Raw genomic sequence first — 18115 nt, 5'->3', positions numbered from 1 at the left:
TTGGGCAGGCTGACTGCTGAGACATGTATTATAAACTAGTTTTCATGGGCAAAATTGTTCCATTTCTGCATGATCAATGACAGGCCTGAGAAAGTAGAGCTAGCAACATTGTTAATAAACTTGCAACATTATGAGCTGAGAGCAGTTGTTTTTAAATAGGGATGACCCAAAAATATTACCTCCAGAAGCAGGAGGAGAATGGATGGGCTTTCTCCACAATCCCTCCCCATTCCTCACCTATTGGTGGCGGCAGCAGCATTGCCACTCACCTTCAACCAGGTCCCCTACCTGTATCACAGGGGATTCATGATGTGCTGACTTCATGGGCTGCCAGTATTAGCAGATGATGTTGTTTCTTAACAAAGCATCACTCCATGGACTTCTTCAGAGCAATACATGTAGGCAACAGGCAGATTATTGTGCACTTCAATCCAATGAAAGAGCTGCTCTGAAAGATAAATCAGAAGAATAACAGGTGGCCTCTTGGTCCCATTCTGCTGTCATCTCAATCCACCACCTAAAAGTAGGCATTTAGTCAGTTGGGCCAGTCCATCATTTAGCATCATTGCTAAAAGCAGCAGCAAAACTTTACTTTTTCCCAAGAAGCCTGCTAGATGGCACTAGTGCAATACTCTGGAGGATGCTTTACATCATTAAAACAGCTTCATCCCCATCTAGCGGCATAATGCTGTGAATTTATTGCTGGGACATTTATTTTTGCAGACAAAAGATCGTTGATATAATTCCATACCAAAAAACTGGTTCTATTTCATTTTCTAAAATACCCCCCTCCTCAAATTTGTATGTTTAGAAATATTTCTAGCCTACTCACTTTTGTCATGGAGCTAATCTAGGAAAGCCAGTACACAGTCCAGGGGTTAAAGCAGTATTTTCAACCTTGACATGTTTAAGAAGTGTGGACCAGAGTTCCCCAGTGAGCAGGCCTAGCTGGGGAATTCTGGGAGTTGAAGTCCATATATCTTAAAGTTGCCAAGATTGAGAAACACAAAATTAAACTGTTGGCTTAAGAAAGGGTCATCTTTCTTAATCCAACAGTTTTTAGGTTTTAGTCCAATTTGTATCCCAGCATTGTTGTCATGGGAAAATGGGAGGAAAGAGTGCTAGGTATGCCACTCTGAGTTCTTGAAGGAAAGGTAGGATAAAAACAAATCTCTTGACTGGTTTGTATATAGGAAAGAGTCATTGAACTGAATTGGGAGATAGAGAAGGCTTAACAGGTGAATGTCACAGTACCTTGGGCCACTCTTCATAGCAGATTTTAGCTGAAATCACATGTTCTGCTAAATCTTGTTTCATCTCAAGCAAGGCTTCATCAAGGAAGTTAGAATCACACAAGTTCAGTACCAAATCAGAACCTCCAGCTGTCTTTTTATTACTGATTTTCTTAAGGCAGTGTCTCTTTGCATATTTTGTATTTCTTCATCTTGAACTGCCATTTATGAGATCAGCTAATAACAAATTCATCTCCCATCTATTTGTGATTTCTGCCTAGAGTTCTTCCCTTTCTTTCTCAACCTTCTCAGTTTCTCACATGGTGTCCATGGCCCTGATTTAATAAATATGCCCAAATAGCTGTATTCATAGTATGTTAAATTGAAACCAGACCATGCTGTTCTGGGCCACATTAACATAGTGAGTAGATTCTCATATTTCACTAAGTCATGGTTTGTGTTTAAAGCAGCCTGTTCATCCATATTTATGATATGATATATATATGTCCTCAATTTACAACAGTTCATTTAGCGATCATTCAAAGTTACAATGGAACCAAAAAAGTGACTTATGACCATTTTTCACATTTACGACCATTGCAGCATCCCCATGGTCACATGATTTACATTTGGATACTTGACAAGTGGTTCATATTTATGACAGTTGCAGTGTCCCAAGGTCATGTGATCCCTTTTGCGGCCTTCTGACAAGCAAAGTCAATGGGAAAACCAGATTCACTTAACAACTGTGTTACTAATTTAACATCTGCAGTGATCACCTGGCAAGAAAAGTTGTAAAATGGGGCGAAATTCACTTAACAAATTTCTTACTTAGCAACATAAACTTTGGGCTCAGTTCTGGTCGTAAGTCAAGGACTATCTATATGATACACCATAAATCATTATACCTCAATTCATACCTAATAACTAAAGTACATTACATTAAGCTTTAGCACATTGACATATTGGGGGGGGGTGGGTTAATAAGGGAATAAAAGTTAATTCCAAACTTTTCAACATGATTTCATAATTGATTATGATTGAGCAATTATTCAACCATACAGCTGCTGACCAAGCCTTTTACAAGTTTTGCAAATCAACACATTTAACAGGTGGTAGATTTGGTCCACAGAAGAGAAGGAACAGAAAAAGGAGCTTCAGCTCATCACACTTGACTGAATGATTTCTGCATGTCACACTGCCACAGCGAACACCTTGTACTATGCAGTAACCACAAACCCTACCATAAAAGATCCTATGCAAAATTGTTTCTGTTGACAATGATTATATAAGAACCTTTCCTTTGGGAGGAAATAAGAGATTTAAAGCAGGGGCAGACACCATGAATTATTTTTTTTTAGAAAAAAGTTCAATAAAGGGGTTGCTTTTTTGGATTTTCCTTTTTCTTATGGCCTCAAATTAGTTACTGCTTTACCCAAAAGTATAAGGTGAAGATATATCAATAAGAGACAAGGGAGGAAGTTACACATGGTTATACCAAAACCATGACTTATAGTTTTGTCAGACACTAAAGGACCATATGTGTCCTTCAAGCTGGAACATTGAGGATGTCACTATGCACAAGTAATGTTGATGTTATCTAAAGTTTTCTGCAGACAGCTATTATAGCTGTACTCCCCCAAAAGGACATAATTTATTTTTAAAATATCATTTCCTAGTCCAGCTTTCTCTAACCTACTCCATTCGATAGAATGAGATGGCAACCGCAATTCCAAGCCTAGGTGGCCAATGGAGTTGCAACCTCAAGAAACCAAGTCAGTGCTAAGTTAGAAAAGAGGTAAAAAATAATAATAACCTCTAACTGCTGTAATGACAGAAACCAGAGACAAGAGGAAGTCAATTAAGTAGGAAGGGTTTATTGGTTTGCCACTCCTTACACCTGGCAAAAATAAAGAAAATAGGGCCAACAGTCATCTACATACATGTTTCCTCTCTCCTCCCCTCTTCCTCTGTTTTCATTCTGACAGCAGCTTCTTTCACCTTTTCACAGCACTTTAGTTCCAAGAGGTCTTCTGTTCATGACCTGTGAAAAATACAGATTCCCCACCCGACCTGTCCCATCATCTGAAGACTATATTGGGTTCTGGGTTCCAATATCTCAGGGGCTGCCACAAAGAAGGGGGGGGGTCAACCTATTCTCCAAGGCACCTGAAGGCAGGACAAGAAGCAATGGGCGGAAACTGGATCAAAGAGAGAACCAACCTAGAACTAAGGAGAAACTTCCTGACAGTTTGAACAATTAATCAGTGGAATGAAGTTGTGGGTGCTATAACACTGGAGGTTTTTAAGAGAAGATTGGACTGAAATGGTATAGAATTTCCTGCCTGGGCAGGGGGTTGAACTAGAAACCTCCAAGTTCCTTTCCAACTCTGTTACTGTTATTCTGTTATTTTTTCTCATATCTAAGTTAATGTACTATCCAGCAGTTCTTAAAATGGCAGAAAACTATACCAATAAAAAAAATCCCCCCAATTGATAATTTACCACAAGCACAACCCAAGCAATTGTGCTGCCCTTTATTTACATTGTAGAAGACACATGAAGGATAAGGATTATGGATTCCCTCAGATTTCTCTATCAGCCTCACTAGCCAGAAAATATCCATCAATCAATCTCCTTGATATGGAGTGAGGAAGGGGAGGAGCAGAGTTTTGACAGATAGCTAGAATGACAGGTTTAACCACCAGTAAAATTTCTCTTTGATTTGTTGCCAATATTTTGCACTGATGAGTTCAAAGGCAACCTATCAGCTGTTACAAATAGATAGTTCAGTTGTTTTGAGATAGGGGTTTAGCATTAACCCCCATTTCAAACAATAATTGACAGACATAGGAAGAATTGTATTATGAAGCAGTGGGAGAGAAAGTTGGCTCTTTCTTTTCCATTTCATCCGCACCACTTTTATTTAGTGACTTTTAAGCCAATTCAGATATTTGCGCTGATAATTAGCTTGGAGACCTGGTAGGTATAAAAACTAGTTTGAAAAGAACTGGACCTTTTGTTTAAAAGACAATGGCTGTGAAAGTTAGTTCTTTTTTTAAACACATTTTATTGTTTTTTTTAATTTCTTAAGAAAAAGTACTCAGGACCCACCGTGGTGGTTGGGTGGTCCAACATTCAAAAGTAAAAATATATATAAACAAGTCAACTCAATACATTTCACTATCCCCTCTCTATTTCCCTCGATTAACATAATACATTTAAATATTCCATTTCTACTTTAAATTTCTATTACTACTAAACCTGTTTTATAACTTTCTCAGTTTACAATTACCATAGTTTAAGTTTAAAACCACAAAATATCAATTCTAATTCTTAATCTCTCACATTCCTCATTTTATCACCAATCTCATTTATTTCTTCTTCCACTACACAATAGTTATCCTAATAACAATAAAATATTAATCAGCCCTATACATATGTAATCCCGGAATCAATCCATTTCTTTAAAATAACAAGATAATATTAAACCTTAATTCATTCAGATTCATCAAACAAAATCCAAATTTTCTCCAATTACTTATCATGCCTTATCACATCTTTGTTGTCATACAGAAAAGTCATCCTAGTAATTTAAAATACTCCATTAATTATTGGCAGCATCCAATCTAAACAGTCATCATTTTTTCAATTCCAATACATAATGATTTTCATTTTACTCCCAAACGTTACATAAATACACAAATCCAGTACATTCTTAATCTGTTTAAAATATAATACACGATCACTGGGAGAATTTTAAGTAAAAATACTTTCCTAAAAATACTTTACTTTGCTAAAAAGATTGCCAAGCCTTCATTGGGGGAACTCCCCAACATCATCAGGGCTAAAAGGCCGTTCTAACAAAGGTGGTTTAAATGGGTTTAGTCGACATCTGTGCACAGCTCTTGGACCACGTCACTGGCCCCAATTGATCAGCTGATGATCGGAATGCATCCCTGACGTTGTGTTCTTTCTCATTGTTCCTTCGGGTTCCCTTCTCTATCCTTCTGTTGTTGATTTCTGGAATCGTTAGTAATCTTACATCCCCCTCTCCTTTGATGGTATTCGTTCTTGTCATGTTAGGGGGGGGATTTAATCTAATGTTTCCCTGTGTCCTATTGTAGGGGTGGGGCTTCACTAGTTGCAAGCCAATACTCCCTTCTTGTTATATGCTCCCCTCCTCTTTAACCATATGAATAACCTCTATCTGGGTATGACATGTTTCAACATTCATGTTTCCATCCTCCACCACGATGTTTCTTATGTCCGTCTCCTTTCGTTGACTAATATTCAAACTGGATCCCTCCCATTCCTGCCAGTAAGAGTTTGATGGTATTTGGGCATGTTTTCCGCCCCTATTACTTTCCCTTTTACCAATTGAACGGGTTGTCATTCTATGTCTCCTCTCCCCTCTCCATACGAGATGTTCCTCCTCGTCGTTATGGGCGATGTCAAACTTGGGGATTTTTCCATTGAATCTTTTAGATGTTCCGACCCTACTATTATTACTTCTTCTCCCCCGAGGGGATGTAAGCTTTCCTCGATGTTGTTGGGAGGTGCCTGGGTCATCTGTACGGTGAGCTCTCCCCCCCTCCATCGGTGGGGGGCTCACAGTCAGTGTGCCTGCATCTACGTACTGCGGTGGAGAATTCCCTCGCCGCACGAGCCGGCACTGGTCACGTGGTGGAGAGATATTGATGGGATGCCGGTGGTCATTCACATCCCCATGCGATCGCTCCTGGCAGGGAGGGGGTACGGTTCATTGTCTGTAGTGTTGTGGATGTTGATTTCATCGTTTATGACATAATGGATGGTGATTTGAGTCCCATTTCTGCAGCGCCTGTTGCGCTGGATGCAGGTCGATATGGCGATTAATTGAGTTGTCATTCGAAAACCAAGCCTCCTTCAGTAGCCGGCCTCCCTTCATGGCATCACTAGCTACGATACGGGTGTTAACAAAGTCAAACTGGTGGCCCTGCTGCGCCATATGCATCCAAAGTTATGAATGCTGCTCGCCTCATTTTATGGCCAGTTGGTGTTCGTGAAGACGAGTCTTCAGGCATTTGGCCGTTTCCCCCACATAGTTGTCCTGGCAGTTTTTACAGTTGATCTTGTAGACAACAGCTGATTTTTCCATGACAGGCAGGGGGTCTTTCGGGCGCATGACTTTGGATCGTAAGGTTTGATTAGGTTTCTGAGCCACTTCTATTCCAGGGAGGCCAGCTACTGAAGGATATATGATTAGAAATAAAAACAAAAATGCAACTCTTGGGAGTATTCATAATGTCAAAATAATGATCACCAAGAGAATATCTATCCGAAAATAGAATTTAACCCACCAAGCTTTCGTCAAATACATATGACATCGTCAGGGTTAAAAGGCAAATGCCGGGAGAAGTCTTATATACATATGCTGATGTGGGGGGTGTGCTTGGGAGTCAATGCGATCATCTGGGGCCGATGACACGCTCCAGGAGCCAGAAACAGGCATTAAACAACTGTATATAAGACTTCTCCCAGCGTTTGCCTTTTAACCCTGACAATGTCAAATGTATTTGACGAAAGCTTGATGGATTAAATTCTATTTTCGGATAGATATTCTCTTGGTGATCATTATTTTGACATTATATATATATATATATATATATATATATATATATATATATATATATATATATATTTCTTGCTTCTAACTCTAAATCTTAATCCTTAAAACAGTCCATAAATCCAGCATTGCCTTTTAATCCATTACACAATTTTAAATTTCTCTTTTCAGTCTAATTCTGGGTTTTTTCCTGCATCAAGCAGGTTTCCATAAACACGCTTCCCTTTCAGTCAGTAGGTCTATTTTTGTTGCTTGGAATGGCCTTTGAAGAAGTAGGAGTCCCATCCTCTGCATCAAACGTCTGTTTCTCTCCTCCTTAAAGTATCTTTGCTTTTTCTGTTCCTCAAAGTTACAAATGAGAGATTTGTAAGGTAAGATGAGTTCCTCTTTTATCTCTGTTAATTCCTCTTCTAGTATATCTTGGTTTGTAAAATAGTCAGATGTAGTCTGAGCATCTGTTTGAATGTTTGAAGTGAAATTTCTGGATCTTAGTTCTGTAATAGGTTCTTTCGATATGGCACAAATTTTTGCAGTGGCCTCATGTATCTTTTCCAGTATAAGATTATAGTTTAATTGTAAATGCGGTTTCTCCATTTTGATAGTAGTTAAAAAAATATATTTTGGGGGGAGACTGTATTTGATGAAAATTGGTCTATATCCACCCCCACAGTTCCCACAGCTCAGCTTATCTTTTTTCAGAAATAATTTGAGGGTCAAATCTGGTCTAGTTTCAAAAAGTAGCCAGAGAATACAATGTTAAATTTTCGCCACTAGATGTCCTCAGTAAGTTAAGAAAGAATCTTTTCCAGGCACCATTTCCTTATTTCTATCTTTAAAAGTATAGTGTGAAAGAAGAAATAATCTTCCAACACCAGGTGATAATACAGTTCTTAGGGGAAAAAAAGAGAGAGAGTTTTCTGTATCCCAAAAATTATGAAAGTAAAATTTAATCTTGTAAAACATCTTCCTTCCCAAAGACATAAAGGCTGCTTTCTTTAGCCAGAGAAATAATTCCAACGAAGCTCTTCCAGGTAAAAAACAAAGTCAAATAGAGAGAGTAGCAAGGAAAAGTCTCACCCGGGTTCACCACGGGGGCTCTTACAGCTTAGATGTTCTTGACTTGTGGTTTGAAGCAGCAGGGTGATCGGCCATTTTACTGGGTGATCTTCTTCTCCGTCAGCCCTCAGAGATTGCCCGGACAGCTGGTGGAGCTGCCGCTCCTCCATAGCTGAGCTGAAGCCTCCTCAATGGAAGTCGCACCCTCCAGGGCAACTTTCGACCTGTATAAGGGTTGACTGGCAGAGGGAAAGCTAGCCGACGAGGAGACAAGTCTCCTCGTGCAACTAGAAATGCTGCAAACCCGAACCGGAAGTCTGTGAAAGTTAGTTCTTGAAGGGGAGATTGCCATGCCTGCCCCAGACTACAGTGATCCATAGGGTTTAAGGTATTCTCACATCTGATTATACCATGGATAGACAGTCAATAAAGCAGGTCAGATTGTAACCAGATTGTAAATTTTACATGGCGATTAGAGAAAAAACTATTTTACAATTGAAAACAACAATGGATGACTTAACATTGTTTGAAATAAAGGTTAAAGGGAATAATACCTCCATTTTTCCAGATATATCTGAAAAAAATATTGCTGGAGAATATGCTGAAGTTAGATGGAAGTGAAGAAAGACTCACTGAGAATCTTGGTTTGGGTTTTGGAATTAACATTGCCTAAATGCCCCAGTGTGCATTACTACTTAATGAAGTGCTGAATTTTAATTGTCACACAAAAAGTAATGTATTGTTTTATTTCTCTTAGGGCATTTTGCTGACTCTAAACCTATAGTGATTAACAATAGCGTTCATGAAGGCCATAGTATTTTGTGTTTACTATAAGACAAAAAAGACTAAATCTTTTAGTCCAAGTGAGATTTTACACAAGGGAATGTATGACTTCCCTTGTTAAAGGGCTACACAATGTTGTTCTGTGTTTGAAGAGCCAAATTATAAAGTGAGTAGGGCCAGAATCTATCAGACATATTCCAGGGCCTTTAATCATTGTCAGTCTTAAGACACTGATTTTACTCCTTAATTCCGTGTGATTTGGAAAATAGAAAATGAATGTTGATAAGGTTATTTTTTTTCCTTTCATCCCAGAATAACTAATTATTTTTGGCTTCCTTGGGTAAGAAGTTTAGAAGTGAAACCTAAAAGGGATTGGGAAGAAAAAAATATGGCTCGTATCTGAGTTGTATTTCTCAACTAAGTCACATTCTCAGGTGAAGGGAGGGAGAGTCTCCAGATGTTTTATCACTTTCGGAGGTGTTATTGAGTTGCAGCAGGGACTCCCCCAAAGCCAGATGAAAAGAAAAAAACAAAAGTATGGTTTGTGCAAGGTGCTTAGTATAGCTTGCTAGCTCCTTGGAAAAATGAAGAGTTAAAATTTTACTGCAGAAAAGCTGAATGAATTTCATTACAATCAATAACATTAAACATAGATAGTACTAATATCAGAATCACATGTAACCAATTTATTAATTTTATAAGAATTTTACAAAGTATTCACTGCAGTTAATTGTACACTGCTATGTACAATAAGAAGTTTACTCTTGTTATCATGAACAAATCTGTCTTGGTCACATAGTTATTCACTAAAATATGTTTTCTGGGGGGGATATGTCTTAGGAAATAAAGTTTATAACATATGGTTATCATAACATGTTATGATAGCATGTTAAAATCTACTGGCTGGATTCCACAGTATATTAAGTGAAATCCAAACACTGATATGTATGATGTTTTGCCATATCCCTGGTAATATTAGCCTTCAGCCTTCAATAGGAATAATTCTCTTAATTTGAATGATTGGTCCACAGTAGAGATAGGGCTTGTACCCAGATGCCCAGATGCCTTACTTTATCAGTAAGATAGGCAGTATAGAAAATAAATAAATAAGTAAGTAAATAAGTAAACAAACAAACAAACATCTGATCACCAGGTCAGCCTTATTCTCAATTTGTGAGCTGTATAACCGCAGACCAACATGTCCTACACTTGTACTAGTGGAAAATGGACCCAGAAGACACTAGATTGTGGGCAAGGCCACTTTGAACCACACTGATTTTTTCTCTACTAAAATCCATTTTATAGTTACTGAACGTGGATTCAGACTGTTAATTAATTAACTTAATAAATTCTCACTGAAATCAATGGAGTTTACAGAAAATTAATTTGGACCTTTGATTTCCACATAGAAGTATTTAAATTGAATTAATATAATGTAGGTCAGACCAATAGGGTAGATTATAAAGTTGATTATGAACTTGTGGAAATGGCAAAGCTGACCAGTTTGGACAGAGGAAAAAAAATAAAATGTTTTTTTTTTTTTCTTGTGAAAGATTGGAATTCTCACATGGGATTTTTTTTTTTTTTTTTGGAAAGAAGAAAAGATTGAACTGATAAATTAGGGATTCAAGGGTTTTAAAAGGATGAAGAGGTTAGGGGAAAAGTTTAAGATGATAATTACTCGATAGAGAGGAGAGAAAGCATAATTGTATGTTTTCTTTTTTATTATTTCCTTCCTTTTTCTCCTTATCTTACTTTCTTTCTCATTTTTGTTTTGTATATTTTTACTATATTGAAAAATTCTAATGAAATATATTTTTAAAAATATATCTTATTTAATGGAAATATAAAGAAAGCATTTGTTATGCTTTTCAGTCAGTCTCTGCAGTTTTCCTGGCAATGTTTTCAGACAAGGTTTGCCACTGCTTTCTTCCTAAGGCTAAGAAAGAGTGACTGGCCTAAAGTCATTCAGTTGGGCTCCATCCATGCCTTTCTGCTGAAGGCAGAGCTAGAATTCACAGTCTCCTGGTTTCTATTCTGGTGCCTTTTAATCACTATATCAAATTGGTTAGGTTGTCACTGATTAAGAATCATAAAACCTGGATAGAAAAGTATGCTTGTAGATTAGATATTTTTATAGTTTCCTGATAAAACCTTTGGTGCATGTTGATAAATCTACTTCCTGCATGTGGTTTTCCTTTTTTCTTGTTTTTTTCAGAAAAAAAACTAGAAGATAATAGAAAGGCATATTTTGCAAACGCAGGTGTACTGTGGTTAAAGGGAAAAGCAAATTCTGCAGCAATAAACTGCTAAACACTCTGAATAATTTTTTTAACTGTGACAGATAAAGAAAAGGGCAAACAAAACCACATTGGTGCATAGAGATTGCAGAATACAATATAAATCTTTCTGTGTCATTCCATGGTGAGATGATAAAATCATTTGTGCACATATACATCATTACAGTTATGCTTTTTATAGGAGCAACAATAAGGTGCAAAAATATTGCCTCACATCTCATGCAGGATTTTCCCCCAAAAAATATTGTAGTTTCTGTGCACAGAATTCCTCAAAACAAATTCCTTCTTGCATTTGGTCACATTATCAGAAGTTTAATTCTTTTAATGAAGTTGCCACACTATTTGTTCAAAAATATTGTTTATTAAATTACCTACATTGCCTGCTTTTGATCTATTTTATAGCACCTACATTTAGGGTCTGTTTTTTAAAGGATCAGTAACGGGCCGAAACCACAGACTGGTAGTGTGTTGAGAGCATCTACTGCTGGAGGCTTTAAGTTGAAGATAGACCTGCAGGCAGATGACAAAGATTTCATTTTTTTGAGGAATCACCTACCAAAATAATAATATGTATGCATGTCTGAATTTGTATTTATTTATTTATCAAATTTATATGGCTATCCAACTTGCTCAAGGTGACTCTGAGGGGTTTACAGAAACAAAATCCCAAATACAAAACAATTCCTCTGGTAACAACAAATAAACAACTTGATGGGTTCTATATCACCCTGGGGTCCCTAGGCCCACTGGCAAAATCATGGAACAGTATCAAGATTGGGGCCAATCTTACCTCTGCAGGAATGATATTCCTCAAAGAGGGAGCCAATAGAAAGAAGGCCCTTCTTTTTGGTTCCACTAGATGGACCTCCTTAAGAGAGGGGATCCATAATATATCCTGCTTCCCCCTACAATAATGTCAAATAATGCTTATATGAAAAATATATAAACCATTTGAGTAGCTATTCTGTTTTTCTCATCCTAACAAACTCCATCTCAAAAGAGGGAGGGAGAGTCTGTGTGAACTCTTTTCTTACTCTACATAGCCACCAGAAAGCCCTGGCAAACCCCACAATTCCTTTTAATGATGCAGGACTCACATTACCTAATAATCTATATTTTCGATGGACTCATGGCTTCCAGCTCTGGAAAATAGCAAGATTATGCTACTTACGTAATTCATCGAAGAGGTTTTGTGAAAAAACTGTATACTAACCTCCTTCCAACTTGGAGGAACTATATGTTCTTGTGGCCAACTCAGCCTTTGTCAGTCTAAGTGGATGCCTATATATTTGGAGGTATTTCCTATTCTCAACAATTGGCTTTATCCATTTTATTTCACTTATTTCACCTCTTTTTCTCAGAATTAGTTCTGAGAAGCTTGCTCCTAGGAAACTAACATCTAAATAATTTTGATAGAGAAAAAGAAGATCTTGAAGAAGCATGGCTACCCAAGTCCTAAGAAAGCCTCAGAACAAATGAAGATTGACAAGTTAATATTAACTGTGGACCAAATCTCAGTAAACAGAAAAGATTTATTCACTTTAAGGTGATCCTTAAATTTAATAGGAAGTGAACTTGAAGATTTACAGAGCAATAATAAAACGAATCTTCCCATTTCTTGAGAACAACCTCACTGTCAGATAATCTATTAAACCACTCAGGCACAGAAGATCTGCACAAGCAGCTGCTCTCTCAATCTGAACTGATGGCAAAACAGTAATTTTTTTAGAACAGTAATTTTTTTAACAGCCATTAAAAGAATTGATGCTCTGTACAACCTTATAAATCCTCTGACTGCAGAATAGTTGAAAGCTTATATTCCATAGATGGGAGCAGACCAATTTATTGCTCAGATGGCAACCCGAAGCCCCCTTGATGCCTCATCTCTGATACTCCATGTAATTATGCTCTATAACAAAGTCAAATAATGCTTATATGAGTAACAGTATTACTGATAAAAACAAATGTACTTATTGCAATTCAGCCATTCTAATTTGTGCCAGTTGCTAAAATCTCCCACATGGATCCAGAAGACTGACTCCCTAACTCAGGGGTCTTCAAACTTGGCCATTTTATGACTTGTGGACTTCAACTCCCAGAATTCCTCAGCCAGCATGCCTGGCTGAGGAATTCTGGGAGTTGAAGTCCACAAGTCACAAAAGGGCCAAGTTTGAAGACCCCTGCCCTAACTCCATCAGCTGCTGAATCTTAATTAAATTCAAAACTCCAACTATTCCACTCCTGCTGCTTCAAATGAAAAATATTTGGAAGTCTTTCAAATTTATTCAAACTAGTTTTTTTTTGTTGTTGTTGTTATAGTACCTGAACATTAAACTTTTGCTCCCTTATATGGATAGCCCTTCTTTAGCTATCACAATTGTGACTGGCAACTTAGTTGTTAAGCAAATTGGTTGCTAAGTGAGAATGCTACTATGCTTATTTTTAGCTTTCCTTTGCTTTACAAACCTGCAAAGGTCATAAATGGGAGGATTGGTTGCAAAATTATTTTTTTATGTCTGTTAGAAGTATGAACGGTCACTATATGAGGCACCCATTAAATAAGGACTGCCTGTATAAAATATAGGTTTCTCTGCCAAGTCATTTCACTGCCTAAAATTATTCTACATTTCACATCAACTCAGACAATAAACTGAAGCACAGATAATGAAGACATGATCTAAGACCATTTAATTTTCTCAAATCAGGTATTCACCCTAAGAACTTTGGTAAATAACTCCTTTATGCAACTATTAAACATGGCACAAGCAATTACCCTTTAGAGGTTAGAGGACCTAAAAGAAGATCTGTTAAAACTACAGTCTGGTACTGCTTTGCTTAAATAGCTCTATTTGTCAAGACCACTGTTTATGCCTGTCAAGAAGAGACTCAGACAAATTTCTTCCTAATTCAATGGGGCAGTGTTTCCCAAACTTGACAATTTTAAGGCATGTGGACTTCAACTCCCAGAATTCCACAGCCAGCGTTGCTGGCTGTGGAATTCTGGGAGTTGAAGTCCTCATGCCTTAAAATTGTCAAGTTTAGGAAACACTGCAATGGGGTATGAGTGAGAGGAAGGAAAATACAAGCAGACTTGCAAGTTTCTGTTACTATAGCCTATTTCAGTAAAGTATAGTTCTGGTCTTTCTGTGCAGTTACCTAATCTGGTCTATCTCGTACATCTCTTCTATGAAACAGGTCTTACGATCACATATTCTCAGTTTCTGCAATCCTTGCTGAGTAATGACTTTGCCAACTTTGTTTTATCCTACATCTCTCACTATACTGAACTACAGGAACCATCTTTCCACAAAGAGCCCCTATGGAAAGCACATAATGTGCTGACTTTCCTCTTGCAGCTACTCTGAATTGGTGCTCAGCAGGTAAGAGATAAGTTTGGGTTTCTGAGATAACTCAGAAACCTAAGAAAATGTAAGGTAGACAATAATACCACAGACCAGAAGATTATGGAAACAGAACCAACTGAAAGCAAAAGTCAGCCCTCAAAAACCTAAAGCAGCGGTTCTCAACCTGTGGGTCGCGACCCCATTTGGGGTCGAACGACCATTTCACGGGGGTCGCCAAACAACGCGATCTGCCATTTTTTTTCTCAGCCAGCGCAGGGAGCGGCACCGCGCATGCATGCTGCGCAGAGGGCGGCGCCACGCATGCACGCCGCCTGCTTATGACCGGGGTCACCGGTCTAAAAAGATTGAGAACCACTGACCTAAAGGACCACACCATCATCATTCTAACAGCAGATAGCGAATGAATGAATGAATAATGAATACCTCTCCATACAATTATATCATTAACAGGGACTCCAATCTACAACATAGTTACAGAACTAAAAAAAAAGCTTGGACATCTCACAGAGGGGAACAAATATTCTATCAACTCCTTACTAAAATGTCTCCAGAAAATAAAAAAACTGATAAAAGAAGATGAGATCATAGTTTCATACAATGTCAAAGGACGTTTTGTACCTATGGACCTAGAATTAGTGAAATAATCCATGACAGCATTGCTGCCTAACACACCCAACCTAATCAAATACACTAAGACTAAAATTGAAAATTGAAATCATTAACCTCGTCCGTCTTGTCTTACCACCTACTTTCAGTTCGATAGACAAATATACCAACAAATCAGAAGAACATCCATGGGATCATCACTTTGAGGACTCATAGCAGAGACTTTAAGCAACATCTAGAAATTATAGTACTTCCACTCATACAACCAAAAGTATGGATCCAGTATACTTTGTCAGGATTGTCATAATAAAAAAAAAAACAACTAGAGAAGACACAGGAAATAATAACATCTTCAAAGGAATAAATTCACAAGGAAAAAAGAAATACCAACACCACCCTTCCTGAATATCCTCATCAACAGAGGAAATGGCAGCAAATTAGAAATCCTCAGACTTCATTTTTATCTGATTTGTGCAGTGCAACCCAATCTATAACCAAAAATGGCAATTCTCCAAAGCTGCTCTGTCTTGCTAGTTCAGTTTTAGCCTGTTGCTCCCCACCCAGACCTCAATAGGACTCCTACCTTTGGAACACTGAGAGAGAATGGTTATGACATTATTTAATTCACCATAGGCAGAAATGTACAATTGAGTATCATCAGCATACTTATAGTATCTCACCCATGACAGATGATCTTCCCCAGCAGTTTCATGTAGATCTTTAACAGAAGCAAAGACAGTACTGAATCTTGCAGAACCCCCAAAGCAAGGGCTGTGGGTCAGATCTCTCATTCCTAATCAACACTGACTAAAACAGCTTCAAAGGTATGAAGTGAACCAGGATAACACAGAACCTCACATTCCTAACCCCTGAAGCCATTTCAGAATACCATGATTAATGGTATTAAAAACCACTGAGAGGTCAAATAGAGCAAGGACAGAGGTACTGTCCCCTGTCACTCCCACCAGAGATCATAAAAAATGTTACTAATGTCATTCTGTTCCATATCCAGATCTAAATCCTGAATGAGAAGGTTCTATTTCATTTCACTTAGCCACCCTCTTCTGAACACCCTTTCCCAAAAAGGGAACTTGGAGTCAGGGTGAAAACTAACCCTCAGGATAAAAGCTAGTGATGGCTCTTAAGAAAGGGGTAAACTACAGTCCCTTTCAAGCATTAATCACCACTAGTACTTACCCAGGCACATCTCCTGAGAGGCTTTTACCAGCTGTGGGAGGCATGGATCTAAAAGATAAGTGATTAAGTTCACATTTCCTAGCTACCTGTGAGAAGCTACATGCTCAAGCCAATCCCAAATAACTGAGCATGAATGTATCCTGGGCATCTCCATTGGCCCAGTGTCCTCCCCAAATTCAACTCTGAATGAATCTGAGTGATTTTATCTGCCATATAAGCAGAGTCCCCAGCATGCCCCTGAAGATAGATATTTGAATTCTCATTACTCAGAAGGAATTGGGTCACCCTGAAGGAGGCCACAGTTATCTGCACATTTAATTAGTGCAGAAAACATCAGGAATGTTAGTTGGTGATTTTAATGCCAGACGACAAAATCCTATTCCTACCTTTAATGTATTAAATATGATAAGCTTCTTCAACTTGGCCTTCAGCATTTCTTCCACAATGGCATTATACAATAGGAAATTAGAGATCCAATCTTTTTAGCCATCAGATATGAATTAAAGAACTATTCCTCAGGACCCAAAATGAGAATTCAGTTTTTGAGACTCTAGAAAAATCAGTATCATTGACTATAATTTAATATGCCATACACATACACAAAAAAGATGGAAATCACAGAGGAAGATTAGAGATAATACTCTAACAATCATAATGGGACAAATCATTGCCAGTGGTCTTTTTCCATGTGGAGGTAAAGTTACCTGCCAAAATCCTTTGGCAGAATTGACTTTGAAATAGTTCTCCATCCCAACAATGATCACTTCCTACTACATGAGTTATAAATAGTCCTTAATTTATGAACACAATTGAGCCTAAAATTTCTGTTGCTAAGCAAGATGGTTGTTTAGTTTATGTTTTGCATAAAATAGGGTGTTTTGCCCAATTTTACAACCTTTCTTGCCACAGTTGTTAAGTGAATTATTGCAGTTGTTAAGTTAGTAGCACATTTGTTAACTGAATCTGGCTTCTCAATTGACTTTGCGTGTCAGAAGGGGGCACGGTAATTGACACAAATACATGCCAGTTGCCAATGTCTAAATTTTGATCATGTGACCATAAGGATGCTGCAACAATTGTAAGTGTGAAAAACAGTCATAAATCACATCTTTCAGTGCTGTTATAACTTTGAACAGTCACTAAACAAACAGTTGTAACCTGAGGAGTACATGTACTTTCTCTTCCCCCTCCCCCAATTAAACAATCTCAGAATGATTTGATAGGGTATACACATGCACAAAACAACAAAGGCAGTCCATAGTGAGTACTGTAATAAATTCCCAGCTGCTTACGTCCCTGAAGTAACATTGCTTAAACAGTTCATTATGCTAAGAATGCCTATGAAATCTAATAAAAGTACTGTTAATAACTAATGATTTCATAAAATTCACTTAAATATATCTATGCACCTATAAGAAGAAAATTCACAAATAAACTAGCCAAAATCAATGTAACGATTGTGTTTAACACCACTGATCCACAAACTCACAATTGCTATTAATGCCTATACTGTGTCCAATGCACTGTTGTTCAGGATCCTGTTTTGTGCCTATTCTGATGATTCACATTTTGAAACCATTCCAATGTACTTCTTCAGGTAGAACTTGGATATTCTTCTATAGCAGCTCAAATGATTATCTCATTTGACCTTTTTAGGTGTATCCCAGCTTGATTTTGGCAGGTAACTTTACATCCACATGGAAAAAGACACTGGCAATGATTTGTCCTATTATGATTGTTAGAATATTAGCTCTAATCTCCTTCTGCTATCTCCATCATTTTTGTGTATGTGTTTACAAGTTTATATTTACAAGTCCATTGGTTAATAATTGTTCTTCAAATTACTACAGAACTGAAAAAAGTATCTTTATACCTATCCTCAGACTTATATCCATTGCAGTGACCAGCAATTACAAGGCTGTCATTTGTGAGCTTCACAATCCACTTTCAACAACTAAAATCATTGGA

The sequence above is a fragment of the Crotalus tigris genome, unplaced genomic scaffold (assembly GCF_016545835.1).
Source record: "Crotalus tigris isolate CLP2741 ecotype Arizona unplaced genomic scaffold, ASM1654583v1 scf7180000018544.1747854, whole genome shotgun sequence".
NCBI classification, from domain to species: Eukaryota; Metazoa; Chordata; class Lepidosauria; order Squamata; family Viperidae; genus Crotalus; species Crotalus tigris.
Note: the sequence above shows the minus strand (reverse complement) of the source record.